Source organism: Oculina patagonica, unplaced genomic scaffold, assembly GCF_052425735.1.
Source record: "Oculina patagonica isolate OP01 unplaced genomic scaffold, crgOcupat unplaced604, whole genome shotgun sequence".
In the NCBI taxonomy this organism is placed as follows: domain Eukaryota; kingdom Metazoa; phylum Cnidaria; class Anthozoa; order Scleractinia; family Oculinidae; genus Oculina; species Oculina patagonica.
In genome coordinates this window covers 4,014-10,295 of record NW_027558476.1, presented here as the reverse complement: position 1 = coordinate 10,295, position 6,282 = coordinate 4,014, and the positions used below count along the sequence as shown (strand labels likewise).

Genomic DNA, 6,282 nt, shown 5'->3' with positions numbered 1-6,282 from the left:
TCAAGTCCCCTCTAAGGTAATTAACAAGTAGGCAAAGTTTGGCTGAAAATCCATGTCCAGTTCTATTTCGCGGGAATGACTTCAATAACTGGAATGTTAAACTGTTCTATAGTAAACGGAGATCACAGGATTGGAATTTTTGCCAAACGTGACATTGAAGCTGGAGAGGAACTGTTCTTTGACTATGATAAGGAGAAACAAAGTTTGCATTAATGAGTTTAAATCCATTGAATAAATGTAAATTTAAAGGGAGTCCTTTTAACCTGTCGTTGGGTTTTCTCTCAAAACAGCCCTTAATGGCCCTTCCATTTCGAAAAAATGCCAAAGTTTAACTTACAAAGAAAATCATTTTGCAAAATATGGGGAAAATAAACGGAACCTCATAAAAGTATTGCTCAAAAGCTTTCATTTGAATGGTCTCACACTAGTGTTTCACCCACAGACTCAAAAGTTAGAACCACCTTGTACAGCATAAAAAACAGTACCACGTACTGCTCAGTAGCTTTCATTTGAATGGCTACACACTATGGTTTCATCCACAGACTTTATATTGAGAACCACCTTGTACAGCATAATAAACAGTACCACACGAATGTATAGCCTGCGTGGCAGGCGCCATAGTTTCGAGCGCGCGTATGGGAAACGCGAAAGGCGCGAGGGGGCCACGCGAGGAAAAGTCTAAAAAGAATAATTAAAAATTTATTTAACACCTGATACAAATTTGCTAATAAAAATTTATACGAACAAAACGTAAAATAAAATCATACTACTTATAACGTACTCGTTCTAAAAATAATTATCAAAAAAGGGAGTGAGATGGGTTTGTGTTTGGCGGTCCCGAGTTCAACTCCTCCACGCTCTGTTAACTACAAACTGGTTAGCCTCTAGCCTGAATTTCAGACATCCCTCTGTGCTCGCCTACTTGCGAGCACAGAGGAATGCCTGAAATTCAGGCTAGTCAGCCTCCTGCCAGTTGTTTTTTCTTTTTACAAGTTTCTGTTCGATTTACATTATTTGTTTATTATTTATTTACCAGTGTCCTCAATTAGCACATTAGTGCTTAATACGTATACATTGATTATTATTTATGCATTATTTTTTTAAGCAGACTTAGGTAAAATGTTTAAAGTCGCTATGTTGTTTCCTCCCAAGCGGCCTTAGGTCCAAGGATAAGCCTTTTCTTTTTCAAAAAGTAAAGACAGAAAAATCCAAACGTATTATAAAAAGTCTTGCGTGGAACTGATGGCTAAGAAGCTTCAATTTCCCAGAAACCAGACTATTGAGTCCCTGACAACGTGCAAATTATCCTGATGTATTATTTTGTCGTTAGCAGACAGATGGGCTAAAAAACAGGGGCACTTCTAAGCGGGGGAGTTATACTTCACCTAAACTCAAAACACGCTAAAAATAACAATGAATTGTCTATATTGCTTCGAGGTAAAACAGCGAAAATTCAAAGAATACAATAGCGCCGAAATTTTGTAATCGGATGTCATCCAGAACTGTGTAGCAGGGGCTTTTTCGGGGATTCAGCTCTATGGCTGAGCGGGAAGTGCCCTGCCACCTTCCGGGATCTTTTGTATCAAGTGGACCAAAACATCATCAAGGAACATGGTGTTTAATGGAGATCTTAACTCACTCGCTTACAGGCAGAACTCAAAGTTATTACGAAAAGGACAACTGTCATAAACGAGTTGTAGCCAATAGCGTTTCGACAACTCAATTTGACTTACGTAAGCTATACAAATATAGAAAATTTTAAGGATATTACTTTTCACACCCTTAAAACCTGGAGCTCATTTGTTATTAAAAGGCTTTGTTCTAAGAGCAGGTGTAAAACACCTATACACTAGCTTTACGATAACAGAATATTGTGTTGTTTCAAAATCTACTTTTTGTTTTTATTAGAAAATGCCCGCAGCCACATGGCCACCAGCGCCAGAAGCTTGTGCTGAATAAACTTGGCTCTAAATACGTAACGGTTCCCACGCTTAGCCTTTAAGGTTGGTTCTCATATGATCGCCCCGATATAGTATCGAATACTGAGACGATCGTAGGCGATCGGGGGTTCTCATATGATCACTGTATGATCGTCCCGATTGCCTGGTACTGATGAGCGAAAACCTGAGAAAAACAATCATTTTAGCCCTAGATCCAACACAATTGCAGCCTTCAATGAAAGAGCAAAACTCGTGGCCCCCTATCTTCTCAGTTATTGCAGTTTTACAGCAAAGAAGGGAAATAGAAGCTTGAAGGATAGAACACGGCGATCCGAGCGATCGTGATTGCCCCAATCGCCCTAGACGTTAGCAATTGTCTGTGTAATGTTCTCATAAAATCGCCCGATCGCAAGGAATTTATTTGAAGTTACAGAGGCGGTAGAGACGATCGGGGCAATTATATGAGAACCAGCCTTTAATAAGAAATGTTTTCCGAAATCTGAGAAAGATTTGTTTGACCCAGGCTTGAAAAAAAAAAAGATTTACCTTACTCTAGCCTGCGCGCTTAATTTTGCACATTTGCATTGAAGAATACTGACAACTGGTTCTCATTGCCTTAAAGGCAACATTCAAATTACATGCCAATTTCGCCAAAACTTGGTGTCGCTTTTAGGAAAAAATGAATAGGTAATGAACACCTTTCACGAACAAAAACACCAGGAGGATGTTTCACAGGATGTTTAAGAAAATGCATTAAACTGTGTTGTTTTCCTGTTGGCATCTACATTGTTGGACCAGTTTTGTTATTTGCTTTTCTCTTAATCAAAAAGAAGCATTATTTTCTCATTTTTAAGTGTAAAAAATAAGTAATTTAAGGTGGCCCGACTGGATTTTTTAGGGGTAACACAACTTAAGTTTGTGAATTAACTATGTCGCCATTGATATGACTATTGAAAAAAAAAATCACGTCACCACAGTTGTTTAAGATAAAGACGAAAATTTGTTATGACCAGTCTAAGGAAATGAGGTCATTGCGTTGCTATGACAATTCCGATGTCATTATAACACTGGGCATAAATAGAACACTGGTAATAAACTGATCAAAAACCCAGTTAAACCACCTTAACAAACCTAAAGGTTTACTTATCGTTGATGATGAATATTACCAACAAGAGCAACAACGGATCGGTAGACCATCATTTAGAAAATGAAGACAACTCTACTGCTGGAACTATTCTCATCATAAACTGTGTTCTTAATGCTCCACTGATGCTCATATCCATTCTGGGCAACGCTTTGGTATTGGCCGCCATAATAAGAACTCCATCCATTCGCTCAACTTCAATGATTATGCTCTGCAGTCTCGCTGTTTCAGACCTTCTTGTTGGTCTCATTACACAACCGATTTATATTGCTAAATTAATTACGAAATTACGAATTACGAAACAGCACCCTTTCCTTCGGCTTGTTTGGAGGATGATTGGAATCTCTTTAGGTGGAGTTTCTTTCTTGACAATAACATCCATCACTATGGATCGATTTCTGGCTCTTCACTATCACATGAGATATGCAACTTTAGTAACTAAATCCCGTGTTAAATATACTTTACTAATTATATGGTTGTTTAGCTTTCTCCAATCAAGTGTTTCCTTTTGGAGTCCGCGCGTAGATAGCTTCCTATTAGGCGGTTGTACTGTAATTTGTCTTATAACTTCCACATTTTATTACATCAGAATTTATCGAATTGTTCGTCGGCATCAGATACAAATACGGGCTCAACAACAGGCAGTGCAAAGTTCTAATGCTGAAAATAACTCAAATATGGTTGGATTAAAAAGAAGTAACAGTGAACACTTTCGTGTTCTACATAGCTTTGATCATATGCTATTTCCCTATGTTTGTATCATTGACCTTCTATGGAATCACTGAGAAGACTTGGCAACCAGAATGGGAATTTGCTACCACTCTAGTATTAAGTAACTCGTCAATCAATCCATTTTTGTATTGCTGGCGTCTTCGCAAGCTTCGAACGGCAGTTGTAAAGACAGCAAAGCAGATGTTATGTAAACAATCAGAAGAAAACTAGACACTATCTTCTTTCGGAATGAAAAGAAATTAATATAAACAGAATACAGAGAGACGGTAATTTTTCTTTTTCTCTTAATTGTCAAGTAGTTTTACAGCGCGAGTTGAAGAAATTGAAATCAAAAACGGTAAATAAACAAGAAATTTATGACACTTGCAGGACCTTGTGATGTTTAATCGAAATGCCCTATTTTCGTCAGTGTCTTGGGGAATGGGAATTTGCTACCATTCTAGTGTAACTAACTCGTATATCAAACCATTTCCGGGTTGCTGGCGTCTTCGCCAGCTTCGAACGGCAGTTGTAAAGACAGCAAAGCAGATGTTTTCTACTCGGCTTAATGCAGGGTTCCCAATAAAGTTTACGCACGACAGAGTTACCTTTTGTCTCGTCACGCAATTTTTACCCCGCATCGAGAAGTAAATTTTCGTTTGGATATTGCCAAAAGCCGCTTCTCCTCGCGTTATTCTTTACCTTACGGCTTCACATGCCATTTCTAACGACTACATTTCCAGTAAAACAGTTTTTTTTTTTCTAATGGCGATGCATTAACTTCTAACAGAAGCAAAAATTTTCAGCTTTCACTGCTTCACCGGAAGTAAATTCACAACAGGCTACAAAAACACTTGTAAATATCACTTCACACCTGCATTGAATGATGTTGCAATTCTAAATTGTGCAACTCAGCAGAAAATAATCAATTGTCACGAAATTAGATGCCTTAGGTTAAATATTAGCAACGATTTAGTGTGTTAAAGACTTGTACCAGTACAAATTTGCGTTCTTAATCGTTTTAAACTTTGTTGCCTTCGTGCGCTGAACCACTAACATTCTCAATTGGTTATTTCATGTATGATTTGGGCTAGTCACGGTTTTAAATTGTTATATAACGTTTGTAAATTTTACAAGTCACGTTTTTTTCTACGAGATCGCAAGTGTTGACGCACTACTATTGAGTAAGACGCTTTGATCACCCACAGCGGAAAGTGATCCCTTGAGAAATTAAAACAGTCCCTTGAGAATTAACAACTATGTGCGGAATTCGGTAAGAGTATGACAAGCTTCCCCACTATATCATTCCATTTTGCTTGTAAACAAGCAAAATAGTCGATAAAAACGAGCTTGGCAACTCCCAATTTTATCACCGAGTAACAATTAGCATGTTACGATACAACTTTTTGTAAAGTTAAAAAAAACTTCCTCGGAGCTGGTTGCTATACGTTGCAGCAACACAAAGGAACGAGCGGCATTTTTTCTGCGTTTCTCTAGATTGATTCAAGAGCGTGGTTTTTGGTAAGGAAATGGGTCTTGTTCTTATGGGTGCTTTTAGCTACACGATACATGGATCCCGGCGCTATGGAAAACGATTTTTCGTGACTAGGTTGAAACAGCGGCTGGTTTTGCAGAATCGCATTTGTTGTCGGATGATATGAAAAACGATGGTTTTAAGCGCGTATTTTAAAAGCGAAAAAAATTGCTTTTTAGAAATTTTTAGCACTTTAAAAGCCTGAAAGTGTTTAAAATAGGTCTTAAACTGTAAGAAACTGGAAAAAACATTCGTGTCACATGCACTTTGATTGTTTCGACTTTTCTTTCCTTTCTATTAAAACGTACATGAAATGAGTCCTCCAGACTGCAGCCATACATTTTGAAGTTTCCGATTGATCTCAGATAAGCTGGCAAGTTGTCTGTCTGTCTGACTTCTGGTTTCAATGGCCTTCGAGGCAACAATAGGAACAATAGTTCAACGTCTTAAAAGCTGTTTGTTAGACAGCAAATTTTGACTCGAAAATGGCGCACTGGTAAATACCCAGAAGTTTTATCAAACGCTCTCCGAGTTAGTTTTAAGACCAATTCTAATCACATGCCAATATGGTGTCTTCTTTAGTGTTTTTGCTCATACTTAGTCAGTTTAAAGGCCTGGGCATGTAACTGAAAGATAAAAAGATAATTTGATGAGGAAAAAAGCTGACCGGTAGTGTTTCAAATCTTATGATATTTAAGCCAAAGAGAGTCCAGTCGTTGAATATTAAGTTTATGGTTTCAAAAGTGTGGGATCTAGTAGCAATTTTGAACGAAGGTCGAAGATCAAAGTTCGACAAAATTACAGATCATGTGGCACGTAATTTGGGTTATTTTAGCCTTTTGTTTAAATGAGAAAAGTGAGACTACTTAATCGAGGCTCAGTTCGCTCAAAAATAATCAAAGATAAAAATACTAACTATATTCAGAAACATGGGTTCTGCTATACTTCGTTAA

The 6,282-nt window shown here is 37.8% G+C and overlaps 1 pseudogene; it reads left to right on the top strand.

Annotated features, from left to right (window-relative positions):
- Positions 1-1,136: 1,136 nt before the first annotated feature.
- On the top strand, positions 1,137-5,985 carry LOC144641005 (histamine H2 receptor-like; annotated as a pseudogene).
- The last annotated feature ends 297 nt before the right edge of the window (positions 5,986-6,282 follow it).